The sequence below is a fragment of the Calliopsis andreniformis genome, chromosome 5 (genome assembly GCF_051401765.1).
Source record: "Calliopsis andreniformis isolate RMS-2024a chromosome 5, iyCalAndr_principal, whole genome shotgun sequence".
Classification (NCBI taxonomy): domain Eukaryota; kingdom Metazoa; phylum Arthropoda; class Insecta; order Hymenoptera; family Andrenidae; genus Calliopsis; species Calliopsis andreniformis.
In genome coordinates, this window is record NC_135066.1 from 20684528 (window position 1) to 20709409 (window position 24882).

Below are 24882 nucleotides of genomic sequence, written 5' to 3' on the forward strand. Positions count from 1 at the left end.
TTAAAAATAACAATTGCCTAGCATAAGCGTATGTACTGTCAGAGTTTGCGTACTGCCCAGATTTTACCTACTTCTTTCTGTTTCTAATAAACGTATCTTGAATGTTCCGCCATTTGTTCATCAACTTTTGCACTTAAATTTAATATTCTATTGCTTTTATACGTACTTAGGCAATGGATATAATTTTATCAATTTACGCCACAATTATGAAATGGAACCCTCGAAATTACATTTTGATATAATTGTTTATACTCTTCATAATATAACGTTGTTATAAGTACAGATGGTTATTGTCTCAAAAATGTATTAGTTATTAATGGATTCTATGAAAATGAAAATTTGTCAACATTTAGGCATGCAGATTAAGTGTAAATCAAAGTAGAAACACCTTTGCCGATTATTTCCTGAGTGGCTGGAAAAATAGCATAGCAAGACCAACGTATGTATAATAATAATAAATATACTATTTTGCAGCATTTATAAAAATAATTAAACTGTAAAACGCATACGTAATTGTATTTGTACATATGTTACGCTAAAGTATGAAAATTGTACTTAAAAAAAAAGTTTGGAAATAACATTCAAAAATTTTGAACACTATAAAAATGTTTGTAAACATTTTTCTATTGTATACAATTATTAAGAGTAAAGAACACTTATTATCTATGTCATGTTTCATGAATCTGATATCTCTTCGAAATTAGTGCAAAATATTTCACAAATTTTATTCCATGCCTGCTTCTTTTTATTTTTGTTGTAGTAAATTCCAAACGATACATCCCATATTTCGAGGTATTTTTAAACTTGTTCGATGAAATTTTCGATATCCAACGATTATGCCACGATTGAAACTGTGCGATTGTGTATCATGCGATGAGCAAATATCGAACGATAATTGCGATGTTGTCGTATTGTTGAGAAATCGCAACGAAATCGTATCGTGTGTTTTGCATGATGAAAAACATGAATCTAACGAGTCGCAAAATGTCATTGCAACGAGAGCGCAAGTACAGTGTATCAGCGGGATCGCACATGGATTCCACAGCTCGTATGTATTGCACAATTACAATTGTGAACCTGCCGATTCACGCACTGTTATCATAGCGAGATCGTAACGACGTGGTACCACTCGTGCGCATCAGCCCTTATAAAACAGTTGCTCATGTCTATTATTCCTATTTTACTTGTGATTCCTTTGTGGTACCTCACACATAAGTATTGTACATAAAATCCAAGTTTTTAGGTCTGTTAGTTCAAAAAATACTTAATGATGTTTGGAAACAAGAAAATGTAGTTAAGAGGAAAATTAATTTGAATTAAATTTAAAGTCAGCTTACCTAGTATACGTATAAGGGAAAACGACATAGAATTAGAGCTAATGTAACGATCAACTTCAGAAAAAAACTGTTTCATGTTGAAAAAGGCGGGCTTAATTTCTCACGAAAATGAATTCTGCAAAAACATTCAGGACAACAATAACCCTCTGCTGTTCCTGACTCTGCTGATTCTTACAGAGGACACTCCTTGTGTCAGCTTTATTGCTACCAATATAAATATCTTCACCAATTCTTGATAGTGCCGATGAAAACATAACCTTGTTCTGCTCACTTGTATTCGTCGCCTTCGACATTCTTCTTCTTTATAGCCACAAAATTTACGACGTCCGATCAACAAAGTGCATCTCGGCCGATCCCAAAAGAATTTTCATCGTCTCACAAGTTCCATGGCTTGTCGAATTGTCAGAATTGGGAAGGACTTTGAAGGACCTATTTGCTCGAATATCGCACTATCAAAGTGTCTGAATCGATTTTTATTCCGACCCAGTAACTCGATGGCTTGACTGTTTCATAAATCTATTCCTGTCTCTGAGGAACAAATTTTTCCACGACGATTGTACTTGTGTTATGTATTATGCAGAAAGCTGTAGCTTTATGAGGCGCACTTCGATCGTGTTGGAGGATTCAGTAATAAAGGGTGAACTGTAGTAATGTTTACTTACAACAAAGTTTGAATTTAAATTATTTATTTTTCACATTATACTATCTTTTACTAGTTATTTACTATTAATTTCATTATTTTATTTTTGAAGAAATTCAGTTTTAACATTTAATAAGTAAGCATGTATTTAAACACACTCTGCTTTTTTCAGTCAATTTAGTTAATCATTGTTAGTTTGTTACATTTACGAACAATAGATGTAACCATTTCATATAATTTTAAAAAATAGTCAGGAACGAAGCTTCAATAATTCCTTTATTTTAATTAACAAGAAGTTGATAATGCTCCCGATATTGCAAACAAAGTCTAGTTCGGCGAAATACAAAAGCATGAACTGACATTCGTCACTCTTTGAAACGCTTGAATGGTATTACGTTTTAATGCAAAGAAATTTATACCATTTTTAGAATAAAATATTTAGTTCATGCGACTCTACAAATAAAAATCTAAGAGAGTGAAATCTGACAATACCTGTGTGATATAACTATTTATGATGATGGAACAATATGAAGAGCGATATCTTCAGCATTTTTGAGCTATTAAAATAAATATAAATAAGTATATTCTTAACTTATTTTTATTTGAGAAATTACCTTCTTTTCGGTTGTATCATGATTTTGAAAAGATCCTGTAGAAAATATTTAAAATAAAGTACACAATATAATATTGAAAAGATCAAACAAATTTTAATCTAGAATTCATTCTTTTTGTTAAATCTATGAATATGGGAATTTACAAAATTTGCACAGTCTACTGGTAATGTTCTAATACTAAAGGTATGACTGTAAATAAATGAAAAAGTGTTTTTATTTACACTAAAAAGATGTAAAGAGACTTTGGAGTAGTGAATTTACATTTCAAACAGTTCCATTACCTTTGCTTCTACATTTCGAGGACTTTAATTACAGAAAAGAGGAGATAATTATTTCGAGGAATTTTCTATACAGCTAAGTATACACAAAAGTAATCATACATTGAAATGTGAAAAACTAATCAAGAATTATGAAAAAGCGAACAAGAAATTAGTCCGCATTTTAAATATAATAGTTTCCCCTTAAGAATCTTATATAAGTTTTTATTCTCGACACAGCATTGTGTATGAATAAGTACTAACAATATGTATGTTAATATTTTTTCAACGTCACTCTATTTTGAAGAAACTAGAATCACGATTTCGCCATACGAGGTTTGAAAAACATGAGTACTTTAGAACTAATTGTAAGAAAATGCTCCCGCATTCCGTCAACAATTAATACATCGTGAAAGTCATCCTGTTGAATGCGATACGTAATCATGCGCAACAACATCGTCTTGGGATGTTTGTAGCGTTTATCTGAAATCAATAAGAGAAATAAGAAAGAGTGTTCTAGTGTTAAATCATAGGGTTTGAAAAATATGTAGGAAAAATGTGTCATATAAGAGTTGGTTTTAGTTATGATCATTATAGACGTTTGTGGAAAATCCATCAGTAATAGGGTATCGTGTCAATCACATAACAAAACGACGGTATTACATACTGCAATTTCATCAAAATCAAAATTTAACGCTTCGGGTCGTTCTCGTATTAGTCTAGTACAGTGATGCTCAGGAAATGTGCTCGCGAACACCTGACAGTGCCCAAAAATCCCCGCGGGCGGCCAAGTCCGGGCGACTTCCCCACTCTGTAAGGAACGGCCGTAAAGTAGGGTCCCTTGTGAATGTAGATGTCAACGCTTGTTACAACTACAAGAACACTCACGATGGACGTAAAATACCCAGCAAAGACGTGCACTATTCGTGTTTCACGAGAAGTCTCTTATGTGCACTGCGTTTCACGAGACTTCGCGTAAAACAGAAGCAATAAGTTATCCTGTATTTATTAGTTTTGAGTGTTCCTGAACAAAATAAGCTCTGAAAAGAGCTGATTTGTAATTTCTGTCGATCTGTAAAGATCTATCGTAATAGCTCTGAAACGAGTTAAGTTGTAATTTCCGTCGATCTATAAAGATCTGTAGTAGTAGCTGTGAAAAGTTTTGTGGCCATTACTGTTTCTCGTTAGTAACATTTCGTAGCTTTTCAAGCTACCGTATTGTTTGAAAACCTAATTAAATGAAATGGCCACATTTCGTACCTGACCACAGGTAAAGCAGCCCGAATATTCAAATACCATTATTGACTGAAACTTCGTTAATAAAGGATTTCTTTAAACGATGCATTACTGTTATGTACAGTTGTCATTTTAAATTGTACATGTAGCGAATCGGTTGATTTCTTTCATATAAAACAGAATTCATATTTTCTAAATGATTAAAATTTACATGCAGAAAATATAATCTAATGTTTAATATTATTTCATAAATTAAATAACATTTGTCGTTATACTTTGTCTACAAAAATATAATTCTTACGGAGAAATCGAAAATTAATACCTTTAATTCGGATGAAAAAAGAGTTATGTGGAAAAAACGACAATTGTCGATTATGTCTTTAATAAACAATCAATTTGGCGGTGGATATCAAATAATTTATGTGTCCATAAGGTAAGCATTATTATGACCGAATAGGTCGCATTTTCCTACTTAACTATAGTGTTGGGCTGTGCACAAAAGCGATATTTCGACTGCTCCTCACTCTGCTGCTGCAGTTGGCCTTAAAACTGTTCGCGAACAATCCAGGGCATTTTAGGCCGCCCGTATCCGTCTCGGAGCTACTTGAGCATCGCTGGTCTAGAACTTCTAAGCTACATATCTGGGATTTACATATTGTACTTAAAATACTCCGTATAATAGTATACTATGTAAATATGTACATGATATTTAATTACTATGCACTATTATAGTATCAAAGAAATACTGTACTCCAAATCAACCCACGCTATTTGGAGTAAGTGTGGATATCCTAGCAAGAGAGTACGTACCTTTTGAATCCCTTTCAGCAACAACGCTACTCCATGAACAAATAAAAATTACTCCACCTCTGGTCGATATAAAGGAAATAGAAATCTTTCGGAGAAAAGAGTTTCACACAAGCAAGCGGAATGCTATTTTTCGCAAGCGAAGTTTCAGTACAGCCGCCTGTGAGCTGCTTTTGAGTTTAAGGTGCGTTCCCAGTGGAGCAGAGTGTCGTGGTGCGAACCAAAGAAGTTTACTTTGATGCGTCCTCTTGGGTGCATCATGCCGCATGCAATCTGCAAATGCTCAGGCTAAGCCACGTTTCACTGATCCTACCGTACTTGCTCCTAACCATTTCACTGGGAGCTCAATGCCTTCTTTTTGGAGCAATAGTTTATCTTTGCTTGTGTGATAATAAAAAGAATTGTAATAAAAATGTCACAGTAAGATTTCCCTAGATTTTTATGTGTTGGTACTGGAAGTTACTATTTTATGATTATTTACATTTATTTAGGGTACACTCAGTTTAAACAATTCTGCTGCACCAGCATTCTGTATCTCTTTCTTACACATGAGTTGCCTGTGTTTGAATTCTTACGTTTGAGTTGGCCGTGCAGTACTAGTCGCTTGACTCATAGGCATAGAAAAGGAGTAACTAGTATACTACCATACTGTTTCTTGCACTACTCGTAGCTGGACACTGTATATACCATTTTTGTGGTAAAAAACCTAACCTGGTATAGCAATTTCAAATTTCATTCAAACGAAATACTATTTATGAAAACAGTCTTTTTGAATGTCAATAAAACCTACATACGATTGTATTGTATATGCAAGTATCTGCAACTACTACATACATATGTAGTGTTCTTTCTTCTTAACTGGCCCTCACCTTTGGGACGATGAACTTAACTTTCTACAACATCAATTATAGGACGAATATTCCAGTGCTTTAAGCAAATGGTGAAGCAGTATTTAGAAGAGCGGTTTTCTTGCAAATTGGGGATACTGAGTGTTTCTATGACGTGATGTTAAATATTAAAAGCTACGTCTTGGATTTTTTATAACTATAATTTATTATAACAAAATTTCACATATAAAACAAATAAACAAAACTTGAACATATTATTAATTACAAAAATCTAAATTGTAAATATAAACAGAGTTTTTTAGTAGAAAACATTAAATAAATAAGGAATTATGATTCTAATAGTACTGACATAGTTTCTTAACGATGTAAAATTTTCTAACATTTGCTTCTGAGGACACATTATAGGTATAATATCGGCTTCATATTAGTCACAACAGTATTTTTAGGTTAAACCTACTTAAACCTGATCATGAATTGCTCTTCAGTTAAGGTTAGCTCATCACTTAGGAGTGGTTTCCAAATGTTCTTACAGTATCACAGATATATTTCCAAGTTAGAGCGTTGTTCTTGACATCTGAATTTGATCTTTTTCGGAGGCTGTGCGTGCATACCTCATATCTAAAAACTTGGGCATACGCATGCAAATTGAATTAAAAGTACCTAATCACCGTCATATAGTATGTATACAAATTACTTCATTTCATTGCAACTGTATAAACATTTATAAAAATATGAGAATATGATTATTAATTCTAATGTTTTATAATGTAGCTAAATGAGATCATCTAAATGGGAGAGATAGTATAAAGTTGCATTTTTTCAACGGGTTTCAAGGGACACGTGTAATCGCGGAAAAAATTATTTTATAAGGTCATCCGTATTCTCTTAAACAGAATCCAATATTTTTTTCCATATCGTTAACAAATGTGAAAAACAAAATTTGATGATCTCATTAGTCATACTGTTACGATTATATCGAGATATTTGCATTTAAAAATTAAAATCTCTAAAGATTTCACACCGAGTTTACTACGTTTACATTATAATGCATTTGAATCTTTTATCTATTTTTCTTTATCTATTTTTGTTATTGATTCCCATACAGCTTCATTTTTTTCTTTCATATATTTCAGGATTGTTAGTCTGTTACGATAAATCACAATATTATGATCACCTTACAGATGAAAACTTAGTAGAATGAGATCAGAGGAACGATCTAACTATTCCACAGCTTCTGATCGTATACAATGAAAAAGTATATAAAACTATCGATTAATAATTAAGTTATGAAGTTGTAAATAAGAAAGCTGTAAGTAAATAGTTGAAGTTGAAAGAATGGCAGAGTGTCGACATGCGTATGGGAGGCATCTGTGACAATGGTACAGCTATAGGGACATAACACAAGACAAAACATAAAATTTCATCGAGTTTTACCATTTAGATCAATACTTTTCGCCACTATTTATTGCTTATTTCAGTAGAACCGAATGTTTTCCAGAACATGCCACATTAAAAAAGGAATATAAAATGTCGAATAGTTCCAAAGTTTACGGCAGTGCCAAAAATTTACATGTAAACAGTGCTCGTGACGGTAACCCATTTTCGAAATCGATTTGTTGGTGACTATAGTTGTGCTCCTATGGTATCTCTCTCTGTCTCTCTCCGGTAGAATTTTTGGCAGCGACCGCGATACGAGGCGTTTAAAAAATCATATATCGCGGTACGTGTTTACGTTTTCCAGGGTTTATACGCCACAACGTACCCCCTCTATCTCTTTCCTCCTTTCCTGCTCTTCCACTGAGTGATTTATAGCTTATAAACGTATCCCACCGTGTCGACCGATTTCCACAAATATACGATATATCGAAACGTTATTGCGAACCAGTCAGGTTATACATTTCGCAAAATCAGCGGATTAAATCGTTATTCCTACTCCCAAGAATCCGAGATCCATTTTTTATTTATTGAAGACATTAGCTATCGCATGTAAATACGTACAATGATTAATGGCGTCGAGGTATTTCAATATTGGATGTGCACGATTAGATGTTATTACTCGACCTTGGTTTTGATGAAGTGAGTTTCGAACCTTGAAGTTTGAAAGCTCAAACTGTGGTTGAAATTATGAGCTCAGTATTTCTCTAGGTTCAAACCTTGAGCTGAAAAAGCTAGAATCTTTAACGTTCTATGTTGTCCTTAAGCTTAATGACTTATGCCGTCTGAATTACTATGTATGTATATAAGGTGGGTGGAGAATCGTAGTACAATCGGCCAGGATGTAATTCTACGTAAAAAATAGGAACAAAATTTGGTATTCAAATGTTTTACCCGAGGCTTCGTTTTTGAAAAAATTGAATTTAAAGTTGGTTCAACTACGTAATGCAATTTACTTATCGGACACTTTCATCAATGCTGTTGTACAATCGTCAACTATGACCCCGCTTTTCATGACACGATACAAATGAGCAAGTTTCGGCTGTCGTTTGCTCCACTCTCTGTATGACTCCCCTATCCGGATGTCGGCGATTAGGAAATCTTTTTGCGTAATGTCTACTTGCAGTAGAAACGTTACCTCCACAAGCTCCCAAGAGTTACCCCCTGGTCTATAGATTTACATGGATACTATACCGTAATTATAACAAATAGAATGCTACAAATTTCTTCAAAATATTCTGTTAACCATCGACCGAATTTAATGTTAAGAAATCAAGTCCAAATAGGTCGTGTGTGATGATTTCTCAAAATTCAAATTCAGAGTTCAAAGCTCAAATCAAGTCAAACTATATAAAGTATATCCGAGACTGTGTACTCCGATTCCTTTCTCTCTTTTACTTCTGACAGGCGACTCCGACTCTGACTCTTGTACTTATAATATGTTGCTTTTAAGTGTACACAAGTGTACACAACACAATAAGTGTATGTATTTAAATAATTAAATCGTGAAGTTTAATATTAGACTCAATAAAGAATTAATATAGAGACTGTTCATGGAAAACATCATGAAAAGAATTTAAGCGGCGATTCTAAGCATAAATGTAAGACGAAAATCAACAGTAATTATTTTACGTTTGAGGCCATGTTTGTTAGGTAGGGTAATTACGAAAGAGATTCAGTAAAAAATAACTGCACCGTCACTCGCGTATGTTTACGGTAGTTGTTTCCACACAATCGTCTTAAAAAATTAATTGCACATGGCTTCATTAATCAAGACTGTTTTGTTTCTAAGGTAATGATAAAACAAGCACTCAGATTAATCTCCTGGTCCAAATACATACACAAAAAATACTACACAAATTACTGGAAGTCCTTAGAGTAGAGTTTCCCACAGACACACCAGGAATACCGCGAGAAAATAATTGGATTTTTGGAAAAGCCCGTCGAAAAACTATTTGCGGTTCCAGTATGTTTCTATATATGTTGTGTATAATATAAAAAGTAGAAGCTGTGCTAATAGCGAAAACAAATAAAGCCTAATTCAAACATAGGATTCCTTTTAAGTTATATTAGCTTTAACTGATTCAATCTCATATAAATTTGTTGGAACCTGTAACAAATGTGGTAGAGTAGTACCTGTCTTAAAGTCCGTATCTTTGTCGTCTTTGTCGCCTAGTGTCGTTTCCACCAGATGGTATCGAAACGTTTCAGTCTATTGCAGATATAATCAAATGTTTTTCTGCATTATCTTAGCAATTTTCTGATCTGATTAGGTGTGGCCAAGAAAGCAAACATACGATTTGCCTAGAAGATAACGATTTTTAGTAGTAGGTATTGAATTTACCTGATTGAGTCTTATTTAAATCTGTTTGAGTCTTTGATAACATGGTAGAGTGTAGAATACTGGTCACTTTTCCGTTTAGATTTCTGCCCTCTTTGTTCTCTACCGTCGATCCCTTCAGTTCCTGGACCCAGGTTCAAAATGTGATCTATAAATGTAAATGGCTGCAATCCTAAGGAAGCACATATCTTAAGAAAAATAAAATCCTCAAGGGAGTGTTTTCAGATATATTTGTAAATTGGCAGCGTGTGTACAGAGTACACAAATGACAAATAGCTCTTAGACTGGCAGTAGCGGGTATAAACTAATGGGAATATCTGCACACTTCCTCTGTCTCGAGTGCGATTGCTTGTGGTGCGGTATGTAAAGTAAAACGTGCAGTTACATGAAACCGGTATTCCTATCAATATCAGTACTTATAATAGTTAAATACCTTTCTATAAAACAGTATGTGTAAGTGTTGTGTGTTTGGCGGCGTCGACATTGTATTTTTTTTTCTTTTTTTTTTTTGTTTAAAAAGGCTAATATTTATTTTTGCATAATTTTAGTTTTGTGAATTATAGATCGTGTATCATATCTCGATTACGTGCCGCTAACTCTGTGTTGAATTGTGTTTATTCAAATCAGCTTTAAATCAGCTACCATTAACAGATTTTACAGTTCCTTCTTCTTCACTAAATATGTCAACTAACGTATGCTGTAATATGTGGAACGTAATTCGCATTATTAGGATATTTCAATTAGTGTAAGTACCCTTACAGTACCCTGTAAAGTACCCTTATAATCCCAAGGTACAGCTAGCCATTTTTTGAACATATAAATCTTATTGATCAGAAGCATATTAAGGACAACAATTCTTAGCCATTCTGTTGCCATTTACGTACAATATAGCACTTCTCTTAAAAGCACGAAAGCTTTCATCATCTCGACATCGATTCGTTGGAAAGTACTTGAAAATGCTCTATAATTGAAAGAAAGCACTTCAATAGTTATCTGGACATTAAACAGCGAACATACAGTTGTTGCTCGGAAAACAGGGTACATCACAATGAAATAGATGCCTTATTATTACCACAAACCAACTAATACAATGAAAACCTTTGTAGAAAAAATGTCTGACTTTTTATTGCATTAAAAATTTTTGTTATTCTTTTTTACTACTATTTTCACGAAGAAAATTCAGAGAATGCATTATTAGCCCGTAAACTTTTTATTAAAGATAAGGGTACTTTAGAACATAAGGATAGTGTTTCTTTAACATACTGCATTATTCTATTCAATTTTGAGACGAAAACATCTCAGATTTTTGTACGAGTCGTTCAAAAAGTAACGAAACTTATTCTTTAAGAATATTTGTATCTAACTTACCAACCAATCTGCCCAGATAGCATACGATACCTTAAAGACGTATATTTTATATCCATTTTATGCCTGAACATCCTACAGTATAATTTGGACGTTTTAAAACCATATCCAACAGCGTATGTCTTAAAGAGTTGCAAAATCTACGTTCATAAAACATCTTAAAGACACAACACATGGATCTTTTAAAGGTATCCGATATTGACGTCCTTAAGACATACTGTAAGATATACCGCGTGGATGTCTTAAAAGTGTCTAAAATTATTGTCTTTTAGACATCTACGGAACATATTAAACGTCTTCTATTTGCGACAAGTCCCAGTCTTCTACTCGATACGTTTTTAAAGTATCTATATAACGTACTGAAGACGAGTTAAAGATCTATTTTGTACCATACCAAGTGTTCAGAAGCATGAGTAGGACATTTATAGAACTCCAGATATCCAAAGGACGTCCATTTAATGTCCGATTCACATCTTATGTTAAAATGTTTGTACAGGCATTCTCAAAAAGTACATAAGATGGCTACGTGCTGTCTAGGTCATCGCCAGCTTTGTGCAATGGCGATATCGTAACCAATGAGGTTCTACCGAGGTGCGATTATTGCTAGTTGAAACTGGGACATTACCGGTATTTGTAAAACGTCCTGAATGTTGGGAACAAACGTCTTTAAGTCGTCCTTAAGACATCTGTTTGACGTTCTGGAGACGTCTTCAGGATGTCACGTTTTGTAGCATTAGACGTTTGGAAAACATGTCTACGACATTTATAGGACGTTATTTAACGTCTTTAAGAGATCTTTAAGGTATCTGTGTGAGGTTCTAAACATGCCTTAACAATATCACGTTTTGTAATAACAGACGTTCACATGACCTGTCTACAGCATTCAGAAGATGTTACCGACGTCGTTAGGACGTCTTGAATGTTAGACACGAATGTTTGTATGATGCCATTAAGATGTCTGTGTACTATTTGGGTATACTATTCCTTCGAAAATGGTTTTCTTGAGAAACAACACACCGCCACAGACGTTGTTTATACTTCTGAAAATAGTGCTGAAAGTTTTCATCTGTAACTATTTTCAATTCATTTGTCACAACCGTCTGGATGTTGTTCAGAATTCCAAGATGACCGTTTTCGAGATAGGTTTTAATTTTTAGGAATAAGAAGTCACATAGACCTCAATCAGGGGAATAAGGTAACTCTGGAATCGCATAAATACCCTTATTGTCGAAAAGCCCAGTCACATGATTATCCATAATCTTCCCAAATGAGATTTGTCTTTCACAGTCACAGGACCATTAAAAAGTGTTGGTCAAGTTCTGGATGCAGTACATCTTGAGTACAGTACGACGAACTCTCTCTCTCTCTCCCCTCTCTCTCCATCTCTTTCCCACCCCTCCCCATCCCCAACCACCCCTACCACCATCTCTTCTCCCCCCCTCTCTCTCTCATTCAATGGCTCCCGTGTAAGGAAATAAAGAATATCGATGCGGCCAGATTCGTCTGAGCTAGGTGTACATGTAGAACTTCACCAAAATACTTTGTGATGTCTAAAAAATATACCGTGAATAGCTCTATAAACCTGTTGTTATATTTTGAGTGTTTCTTACATTTTTTATGGTTAGACACAACATTTGGTGGTATAACGTTGCTGAATATTTCGTTTCTCTTCCGCATATTCACGCACCTCATTGTAAAATAAAACGGGGTAACGTTATTAAGTTGAAATTATTACGGAAAATAGAATAAGGACGTACGTCGTTCCTGATGACGTTACGTTTTTACAGTGCTGCAAATACTCAAAGAGCGAATCAATTTTATTACTTATTAGACGCATCTCATATACATATACGTATACTGTCCATGTCATGTAACCATTAATAAATGAATCAATCGAATGAGCATTTACATTTGAGGTAAGTCGAGCTTTTATGGAATGCTAAACTCGGCGAATGAATGCCAGAAATGCTAGTTATTCGTCTAACGGTCTATCCAACGGAGAGTGTCCATTGTTCACATCGTAGATATTTGGGAGGACCAGTGTTCAAATATCTTTCGCCGTTCGAACTGTCGTCTAAGTAATCCGCAGAAGTTTCGTGGAGTGCGAGATAGCTCTTCAGACCGGAGCAAAACCAGTTCACGATTTGTCAATCGGCAATGTCATTGTGCGAGAGTCTTGGAAACAAGTATTCCTGCAAGATTATTGCAGGATCAACAATTGTCTACTCGAGGCATGTTAAATGATCAGTTTACTGACAAAGAGTAAATTTAACATGAAGGACACGCGTTTTCAGCTGCTTTTGGACTTTGGACAGTAGTCCATTGTTACATTTTTTTCATAACTTCATTATGAAATTTCTCTAAGCTCGGAAATTCACATAAGGTCTTTTTTGTATCTGCAGCAGCACATAAATTTAATTTATGACTGCTGCATCTTAAATGATTGAGCAGTGCTTGTCCCGCAGAAAATTTAAACAACCATCGTTTATGCTTCTATTCTCAGAAAATTTATCAATTATATTTTTAACATCATGTATATCAAATGCTTTCACAACAGATTTTCGCAACAGATTTTCTCTGAAGATCCTTTGTGATCCAATGCATTGTCATGCCGAGGAATCTTCTTCTCTTGCCGGACTATGTATCGGCTGTTGTACACACAAAAGATATTTTACTGAACTCTCTTTTAATATGTCATTTGCTTCTCAAATAAATGATTAATATGAGGGCCTAAGTTGACGGCAGGAAATTATTTATAAACCTGATTCAGTAATATTGAACTTTTGGAATATTTTCAAGAAATTACTTGTAATGGTGTCATTGAATGAATGACGAAAGTGAAAATACTTTTCCTCGAATCTATTACAATTCATACCCCAAATATATCACAACATAGTGCAAAATGCAACAGCTCTAATTCAAAGAATTGTTATTAAGTTTAACTATACAAACATCAGTAGCGTCTAATATGTATTAATAAAGCTCACAAGAGCTCTTTCCGTTGCCTTCAAAATTAGTAGACCCTCAGTTGCTCCTTTGAGCCCGTTGGCCTCAATTACTCCAGCCCCTTCGCGCCACTTTAAGTGGGAAAACGTGACGTATGCCCCAAAGCACGGTAAAGAATTTACTATCAAATTTTCTCATCACGGCAATTCGCCTACGCGACTGCGCAGTAGGTTCACTCAATCAAAAAATATTTTGCAAATATAATAATTGAAATATAGAATTAGCCATGATTAAATTATATTGAATAAAATAAAATTTAACAAAAATAAATGTAATGTAGAAAAATAAAAAAAAAAACAATTTTAGCATATTTTAATACTTTTACAAAGGGAAAAAGAAAAACGCTTTAGTATGAACACAACATTTATGCAGACAAGATAATATAGCATAAAGGAGCAGTAATATATAGAAATAAATTTCACAATAAGTAGTCTCCGAATATGCGTGCCGACCATCACGAATATGTGATATATTAACACGTTGAGTGCTATGCCAGTTTTCGTATTTATTTTTTTGTGTAGTACGACCCAAAATGCAATATAGTCAGCAGCATGTGACATGGCATCCAATGCATTAAATACATAGACCTTTATCTGAAGATACATTAAATTGCTACGCCTGCGTAATTGCCGAGAGCAAAAAATCACGTCATAAATTGAAGCTTAAATATCTTTGAATTCTTAGACGAAAGTCAAATACAAAATATTCAATCACTCAACCATGATTTCAGTTATGGTCTGAGTAATACGCTTCGGTTACGAGCTAAAAGACGCTGAGTTAGTGGTTTAGGATTCGTTTTTTATCTACTAGATTCTAGACGATTCTAAAGGCCCGGCATTCAGCGAAGTAGTTGATGGGGCGCAGTCTTTGAACCGCGAGCAGGTGAGATCGATAACCATCAATTTCGAATGAGTGCTGTTCGGAGGATATTTCAGCGACCTCATAAATAATGAAACGCTCGCAGATACGTCGTCGATACTATCGCTGCGAGGCACCTCAAACAGTGTCCAGATTGCGCGTGAAATTTGACGGGGTGTTTGACGTTGAACTAGGAAGGAATTTTGTGCCAATACAGGTTGTCTGTTGAACTATGATAATCAGAAATGTGAATCCTCGTAAAAGGGAAAAAATGTTGATCTTTGATTGACTGCGTTCTATCAGATTTTTGAATTAAAGGAAACTCGAGAAAGTTTTATACATAAACAAACAACTCAGCTTTTTCATTTCTGGATTTCTAAAATACCATATCTATGGGAAGCAAGTATAGCATAGAAAAATACTTGAATGTCAATCCTGACTATTTGCTATGAATTAGCTACAATTTTTGCAGTATTGATACTTGTGTAAGCATTAATTAAAAGTGCTACAAGGAGCTACAGCAATCAATTTGTAGATTCAAACTTATGTGCGAAATTTAATTGAGGTCTAGTTATCACCTAGTATGCTAGCAGTACGGAGTACTTAGTATTGATCATAACCAGTTCAATAAGGATTATTGTTACAGTTTAAATTTGTACGGTTGAAAGTTCTTGAGGATGTTCTCTGTAGATGTAACACAAGCTGTAAGCAGTTTCCTTTTATTAAGCTACAGTAGAATGAGAACAATATACAGAGTGTAAACCATGTAGGTGGCAATATTTTAAAGGTTGCAGGGGAGCTAAAATAAAAAATAAAATGTCCTATGACATAATATTCGATTTTCCCCTATTTTGCAGTGACAATATCTTGAAATTAATGTCTCTATGTGTTATAACTATAACTATACTGCGTTCACTGAGAGAACGCAGTCGTTTCACGCAGATGGCTTCCATTGCCCCGACTGACTTTTCCACTGAGATTGGTGAAGGATTCAAAAGCCTAAAAGGACACGCCTTGCTTCTTTCTACTCTGTATACCTTGTGTCCAAATGAAACAAATGTTTCTATCTATTAAGAAACAATATTTATTGAGATATCAATGTATAAGAATCCACAGCTTATTTGATTATAAAGAAACAGCAACGGTAGAACTGTTTCCTGGATTTCCTACAAAATGTTCGATGCGACCAGGTAGTTTATGACACGGGAAATCTAGGGTCGTTTATGGTATTGCAACGCAGTAAGAATACTAACTAGTACCATTACGTTTTCGGTCGACAGAGAGGATATTCAAGAAGATTTTTATTTGCTAACAGAGCCGCATTAATACTTTCGGAGAAAACTAAAATCTAAAAGAATATCGTTTGCTTGCTCAAAATTTCTTTCACACCGTTTATGCGCTAACACTTGAAGAAGTGACTTTCTTTAGAAATGGTAGGACCTCCAAGGGCCCAACAAGGGGTTCATGGGTAGGGATGTGCTCGGGAGTGACAGAGCCAATAACTAATGAGCGTAGGCGTGAACTGCGCAAAGGGTACGAAAACTCGTCAACCGACAACTGCGTTCTCCCAGTGAACGAAGTATAGATCATTTGAACTCTTTTATTACTTGTGTACTTTGGAGATTTACTTAATTACGGATGAATAAATATTGAAAATTTAAACTCTGTATAAGCATAGTGTATTGTTACGCTGCAAATAAAATTATATTTTTTCTTTTATAAATATATTAGAGATATAAATATTTTTCATAATACATGCTTATAAATTGGTTTGTTAGATATACATTCGCAGTTCGTACACTTAGCTACAATTAATTACAAAATACTTAGGACGCTAATTTAAATACTGCAAAATACAAAATTCAGTATTGCGTACTTCACGCTCCTCAAATTGCTCCAGTTTTAACAACTACAATATACAGTGTATGTATGTATATTTGTTAAATGCTTCTCCTCACGCATATTATGCTCCGCGTTATCGGGGGGGGGGGGGGGGGGGGGGGGGGGGGGGAGGCACTTGGGCTCTCGCTTAGACCATATACAGTAATGTTGCGGACGAGAGCCGCTCTCGGGTCTGGTCGCGACTCTCGTCCGCGACTGGTAGTCGATTCGGCTTCCTTTGCTCTCGGTCGCCGAGATAATTGGTACACGACCGGAGAAGCAAAAAAAAGGGTTTCGCTCGACCGTCTATGCTCAAGCTCGATGCCCGAAATCAATGACGTTACAAAAGACAAGGATAGCATTAGGGATTTAATAGGAAAAATTGAAGTTCCTTATTTGCAAACAGATTTTCACGCAAGTAACACCAATCGATTCCTTGTGCTCTCCCGATAAAAATGATATCAAATACGACATGATTGCTATTATTTATAATAAAGATATTTAAATAATAAACGTTGGAACCCTGCGACGGTTACGGAGAATCGTCAAAGTTACTTTTCTATCAGTTCTTTACGAGCTAAAAATGACATAAACAGACTTTATGTATATTATATTTAATCGATGTCGGAAAGAAGATATTAAAAATAAAAAAATAAAAATTTCTAAACATTTAAAACGGAACTTATATACATACTTTTTGTATTACGCTTTCATTTTCTTAATAATTTCAGTCATTAAATAATTAAACACAAAAATATGAGGGAATACATAATAGGGAGTTAGCCCTACGACGAGAGCCGCGTTCGCCGAATCGACTACCACTCGCGAGCGAGAGTCGCGCTCGGGTCTAGTCGTGCCTTAGAATCGACTACCATTCACGGACGAGAGCAGTGCTCGGGACTGGTCGTGCTTAAAATCGACTACCACTCACGGACGAGAGTCGCGCCCGGGTCTGTTTACGAGTATGACCTTTCGTTCTACAAACCAAGTTTTATGTATCTTTGTTAAAAATAATCGGAATCATGTCGTGTTTGACATCATTTTAATCGGGAGAGCACAAGGAATCGATTGGTGTTACTTGCGTGAAAATTCGTTTGCGAATAAGAAACTTCAATTTTTCCTATTTAAATCCCTAATGCTATCGTTGTTTTTTATGACGTCCTTGTTCTCGGGCGTCGAGCTCGAACGCGATGGTTCCAAGAATTGGTTTCTCGGCGACACGTATCAAACGAGGTAGTGGGGATAAACCACGGCTCTCGTCCGTGTAGACGAAACGGCTCTCGTCCGCAACATTACTGTAATATAAAGTAAATGTCCCATTACTTAAACGCTTAAGATGTCAAATGTTCCAGTAAGTAAACAACCTGAAACTGTACGTCCAGATACTTTACTTATGAGGTCCCAGAAACTGGGGATACTACTTTATGACACTAGTTTTCATTTTCAATTAGGTTACCTAATACACTAGAATTGAAATCCAAAATTGAATAAAATTGGCGTTAGCGTGTAGGTATTGGGACATGGTCAACTATTGGGACATTTACCTTAGTGCATGCAGAGCAAATCAAGATGGCTGACACGCCATTAGACGCTTACAATTAGACACTACTGGACGCTACCGACCCTCGTAATTCACGGGAAGCTACGAACAGCTTGTGTGAATCTAGTTCCTAAATCATTGTTAATAATGGTGGGAAACTATTTTATTTTGTAATCAATAATTATAAATAGTTTTTCTCCAGACATCTATGCATTGTTCATATTACTTTTTTAAACTAGAATAAATTATAAGAAAATAATTACAGATCGAACACTATCAACATCTCAATTAAACTTTAAATATATTTTGTGAAATTATACTTCCCAAAATATGCATATTTCACATTTAATCAACTCAGTATGTCTTTTAAAAGTTAAACATACTCACATTCTCATTGATCTCAAACAGTCAAACAGTTCAACACGTTCGCAACATCAGTGTGTCACTCTTTCGAAATTGCAGATATGTCATATTGTAGTATGATTTTCTGAAGAAGACACTCTAAGCGTGGCGATCCGTAGGACCGTAGTTTGATGAAGACCTAAACACAGCCTGCATAGGTCGTGCAACGTTGTCACGTTGTTTAGTGGATCGGATGTCTCATTCTATCTTTGACAGCAAGTGTGTCTCTCTCTCACTGTCTCGATAAACCAGATTCCTTTAGATACATCGCATCATATGTATCAATAACTCGAAATTATTTCCCTTTCATATTAAAAAGAAGCTCCTACATTTTTCATTGTTTTCAAACGAAAATTAGTTTCTTTCTAGAGTAGTACTGCTAAAATTAGTGCCATAATGAATTGTTAAAGATAAAAGATAAAAACTACTATGATAAAAGGACAATTTTAGGGAACTACTATGATAAAAGGACAATTTTAGGGAACAAGATGTTTGTATCTGGAATGACAAAAATGTGTCACTAACTAAGGTCTTCTCTTATTTCTATTTCATTTTTTTATTCCCTTCCATTTTTTATTAGATATTTATGTACTTTTTACTTGCATTAATGTGCAAAGTTAATGTAAACCAGTAACTTTTTATAGTTATTATTTACATTTAACTTTTATGTACTACTGACGTAAGTTTCACGTCGGAATCTTAATAATACGTTTATACTTGTCGCATAAAAGGACATAATATGCACTGTCGTACGGAGGTATACTGACTCAGCTGTCCGCCATTCATTCTGTGCGATGCATTTCCGTTTTACCCAATAGAATTCGGTATCCTATTCAGTTACTATGACAACGATATTGGTCAAATCCTTTCAGACAGAGCATGACTAAGAATAGACAAAGACAAGGAATTGGCGAGACCCCTTCATTCAGGTGTCGAAGGATATTGGTTTAAGACGCAGAGTAGGGAAATCTACCGTGTGGGAGAAGTACCAGAAATGTGCCGGGGAACGCGGCAATATCGCAAATAAGCCGCTCCCAGATCAGGTTTCTTCTTCTGAAAATAAAACTGTAATGTAGCTTATACATATTGCCCTGTGTGACGTCACATAGATAATTTTATCTTTGTCTAAAGGGAGTTATCTGAAGCCATGTCTATAAGTATATGATCTAAGGGTTCTTGCTCCCTCTTTGTGTTTCACTCGCGGTCCTTCTCTACATCCACAAAGACTGAATGAGGTTCAAGTTTCATGTGCCTGGCAGCTATTTGCTCGCGGCCGGTCCTGAGCTGCGAAATTAATTATCCTTGATCTCTAATAATTGGTGTTATCGAATATGTTATAGACCCGATATAAACTCACGAGTTGTAATCAGTTAGGAGTTTAGAAATTGTAAGCAACCCATTTATAAAATCAACTCTAGCTATCCAGTTCTAGGTACGTAAATTTGTTTGTTTAAAGAAGATTAATTAGTACGTTGACTGCCACGTCAAATTCATATCTTTTGCTCATGGTATCACGAAAGTATTTTAATAATTATGCACTCCGATCACTGATGACCACCGTGGCGGTCAACGAGTTAAAGAGAAAAAGTACTTCCAAGAAAACGTGAATACACCATCAAGTTTCTATTGAAACAACATTATGTATCAACATTTCACTTATACATATGTCATCGCTCACAGAACCATGAACGAGATAGATGAATTTCAATTAGGTAGAAACACTCGGTTATTCGAACTGAAGGAGTAATCTGCAATGGGGGTCTGCTGAATATTGTCATACTTAGTTCAAGTTCGCTTGACTCATAAGGTAAACGGAGAATTATTGGAAACCATCCAGTAGATTCTAATCCTTTAACTGCTTGTGAAATCCACGAAGTCTAATCCTACACCTATCCCTAGAAGCCATTAAACCGAACACAACACCGTATTTGCGTTGTGTTTCCAAATGTTAGGGCATGCTGTATACACATCTTGTTGGGCTTGTGCAACAATTTAAATACATATAGTTATATGACATTGAAGATTAGTTGTGCTATGTGGCAAACTTCTATCATGTTAATACTATTAATCTAAATTTTTTGCAAATTAATAGTGACAGTTGAGAGATATACGTATAACTCGAAATGAGAGCAAATTATAAAGTATTTTATTGCTTGTGTTTTAATGAAAAATAGAAAATCAATACAAAGGATGATACTGAAATAGAGAGTTCCATGGTTATATACAATATACAGTATATAGAGTGTTTCTGAACAGCAAAGGATAAATTTAAGGGGTAACTTTAAAGACCAAAATTGGACAAAAATCAAGAATAACCATTTTGCGTTTGACATTTCGTTTGTTAGATTTAAGCGTTTAAAAATCTGGTGGAAAACACCAGAAATGAGTCCGCGCTCGTGACGTAAGGGAGGGGAGAGGTTACTCACCGTCGAACAGCTGATTGGAAAATTTACAACACCCGACAAGGCTACGAGATCCAAAATACAGTTAAAATTAGTGAACATCATTGAATAACAATAATCTTCTTTATCTGTTGCAATCCATAGGTCAACTCAAAACATTCACTATGGGATAGAAAGTGTTAGTATGACCATCTTAATGTAACCTGTCTGTTCACTTCACATATCCACACATCACGATTCTGTCACCGCGAATATTGAAAGACCATACAAGGATATAGTTGAATAACACTGAACCTCTGCCTATTCTTCACAAACCACAGGGAAAGTCAAAATACGCCCTATGAAATTTTGGGGTACAAAGCTTAGATTAATCTTCTGGTCCCAATCCACACACTAAGAAACAGCGTACACTACTAGAAGTCTTGGCGTAGAATTTGGAGGAAAACAGCACACACAACGAGAATATCGCAAGGAAAGGATTAGATTTGTAGGGGAACTCGTCACGTATCACGAATATTCGTACAAACGTTCGGTGCGAAGTTCCGTCAAAAAATTAACTGCGGCTGCTTGAGAAACTCGTCAAGAACTCTCCACAACACCTGGTATTGTTAGATACCTGGGTCTTCTCCTAAATACCTTTAGCTTTAATGAAGATTAGGCTGTCCGCAAACCGAGTCGATGCGCAAAGAAAGTTTTTCAATGTTTGACATTCAAATTTCTGGTTTTAATGATTTTTGCAAACAAAATTAAATTAACTACATGATTTAGATCGCACACGACGATTACGTCTCTTGGACTAATCGCCAGCAGTCTTTACTTTCTTAACCGAGTGTTACCAAAAATTCATAGAGATAGAGGTATTTTCTTGATTTTTAAATAAACGGAATTTCAAATTAATCAACACATGGATATGTTTTAGAAAGTAAAATATGATATCCTATTTCATGAGGACAAGATACTTATATTTTTAAATAACCGACTGCGAATATTCACTTTTTAAATTGAATTTAATATTCATTTTCGTAAGAGTTGATTCTGAAATTCTTTTTGGATCTTAATAAGCAATTGCCATACTATTACCTCCTGAGCGTGCTGTGGCTTTACCGTGATCATACAGGTAACTCTTGGACGAATTTGGATTTTTTACACCTGCTTCGAGTACAATTTCAAAATCAAATTAAAAATTTTGCGTTGTCGGTCAAGCGTATTCTTGAAGAACTGTCGCTAAGAGTCTAGACCGCGAAATTTGCAAAGCCCAGCAGTCGCCAGTATACAAAATATATTTGCTGTTCATCTTAATCATGCCATAAGCTTAGACGACATCAGATGCCTGGGTCACGAATTACCTATGCACTGCCTTGTGCATAACAATGCGCGAGGTACGCTGTCCGAGGTTACCTGTAAGATCACTACAAGTTCAGAACACGCTCAGAAGAGTGTAATGTCAACAGCAACCGCTTATAAAGATCCAACAACTATTTCGAAGTAGACTAGTTTGGAAATAAATTTATTTTAACCCGTCCACGTTTTTTGACGAGTTCGACTCGTACACTATATATCATGCGTCCGCTGTCGATCACGCGTCAACGCATGAAGGGGCTATTGCAGGAATAACCGATCATACGTCGCCGCGTAATGGATCCACGTTTAGTTAATATAGGAACTTTGCGGTTCGCAGTTTGGGATAGGCTGTTGTTCCTAATATTTTTTATGTATGTTACGTTATATATGACATACATAAATTATGTTTATATATGATATGTTATTTTTGATATTTCGTATCACAAAGTTACAGCAGCTCAAAAATCGGTAATTTTTCGGTCACAGTTTAGTGATTGTTCAATTTTGTGTATGAATATGTCACATAACAGTATAGGAAGTTCACTTCCTGAAAATTGTGTTTCAATTTCTGTTATTCACATATTGTATGTGGATAATCAACACATATAGCATGATCAAATTTATGAGTCACTGTATGCTATTGAGGTTAATGTCTAGACCATGTTGCTTTAGAAATGCTTTATAGATGTTTAATATACGTAATTAAGCAATAATCAATACAATTTTCCAGTTTACTGGGTAGACATTTACATTAGGCAGCAGGAAGCACGTATACAGTTCTCCCTTTGATAGAAACGCAATGTAGACATTGCTTTACTAATTCCTAACAGGCAGTGCTAATAATTATTGTAGTAAACGTATTAACAGACGCAGTGTCCAATAACGTCAATGCTGCTAATTCTATGATGACGGATAATGACACCGGATCAGTATTATTATCAACGTTAATATATGCCTATATGTCTGTCAATACAAAGTGTTGTCGCGATACAAGTTTGATAGTGCACTTCTGCTTCTTCACAATTACTTTTCGTTTTAAATAGTTGCAGCAAGAGTAAGTTGAGTTTCTGGAGCATTACCTTATAGTATAAAAAGTTCAATTTACATTCAATTTGTTGACTTTTAACATTTAATGGTAATTAAGTTATAAGTTTCTTTATGAAACTACAATATACACTATTTTTTTGTGGTAGAAATTAGTTTGATTAATTTAATAGCTACTTAATAACTCATGAATTAAGAATAGATTAATTAATTTGTTTACTTATATACCAACAAAATAACTATTGGAGTAGTTCAACTTTGATTTTAAATACTCTAATACTTTTTACATTTGGACACCCCTAATTTACACATTAACGGGTAAGAGAATTTTAAGTTTCAATAAACAGCGAAAAACGTACTTGAACATCACGACGTTGGGTGTGAATTCTGAATTTAGTAAGTGGCCCACACTGCAGAACTGTACAGCATTATAATTTCTAAGTTGTGTAAACAATACAGATAAATGAACCACAGAACAGGTGTGCAAGATGCAATTAGAACTGCATTCAAAGTTGTATCAGGATAATGAATTAACATCAGCGCGGAGAAAGGATCCATTTAACAGCAATTATAACCTACTTCATAGTCATTTATGCCTTTTAGTTATATATTATTTCGTTCACTGCGCGTCTTTCTACTGCATTATGCGCATTTCACGTTAGTTACCCTCCAACATTCTTACCGTACATTAAGCCACTAGCAGATACACTTGTAGACAAAAGACGTATTCATACAGGAGATTTATATGTATGTGCTAAAGGACAAAATCAATTCACGGTAGGTGCAGCGATAATCTCTAGTCTTCTGTTCGTATAAATAAATCGTATAAATCGATAATGCTGTGTATTTTAACATACTGTTACTCGATGAATAATAATGAGCTTAATGACGATTAAAAGTACTCCAAGAGGTGAATCTATGAATGGCCAGGGCTTCAAGTCTCAGTGCTTGCGATTTCAGATCAACTTTCTAGAAAGAATCTCTAGGTGGTAATATTTAACATGATAGGAGATACAACGGGAATTTGTAATTAGTGCAAAAGATTATAAGAGTTATTTTGCAAAGTGTTCAACTTTCTCGACAGTAGGCAAACATTTTTGATGAAGTAGAGATTTTACAAGATTTGGTTTTCAAGAATTAACAGAATGATTTTGGGCAAAGTATCTTTTTAGTTGGCGGAGTATCTTTATATTATTAATTACTTTCAGTTGTTCTGAAATTTCCATATGTAAGTACGTTTCCTAAATAGGTTGGTACGTATTCTAAGTGGGAATTCCCCATTGACCGAATTGTTCTTTGAAAATACAGCAATCAAATAATGAAAAAATATTATCGGAGAACTTCACCAAAACATTATTGATAGAGAACCCGTTTAAGAATTAGCATAGTAATCGATTAAAGCTTTTTTTAAGTTACAGCTTATGACCGAATTACTCTAGAGCTCTTATGTTTCTTATTCATTCTTATTCATTGTCTAGAGTAGCATACTAATTGACTTAGAGCAACATATGTTTAAACTATTTTAAAAG

At 35.0% G+C, this 24882-nt stretch overlaps 1 protein-coding gene and 1 non-coding gene across 2 annotated transcripts in view; both read left to right on the forward strand.

The window, feature by feature from the left end:
- Positions 1–24882, forward strand: part of Dpr1 (defective proboscis extension response 1) — a 1112753-nt gene that overhangs the window by 589500 nt on the left and 498371 nt on the right. The gene's annotated exons all lie outside the window — the stretch shown is intronic.
- Positions 11426–11562, forward strand: LOC143180011 (U4 spliceosomal RNA). The gene has a single exon (XR_013002069.1). It is a non-coding gene; the product is annotated as a U4 spliceosomal RNA (small nuclear RNA).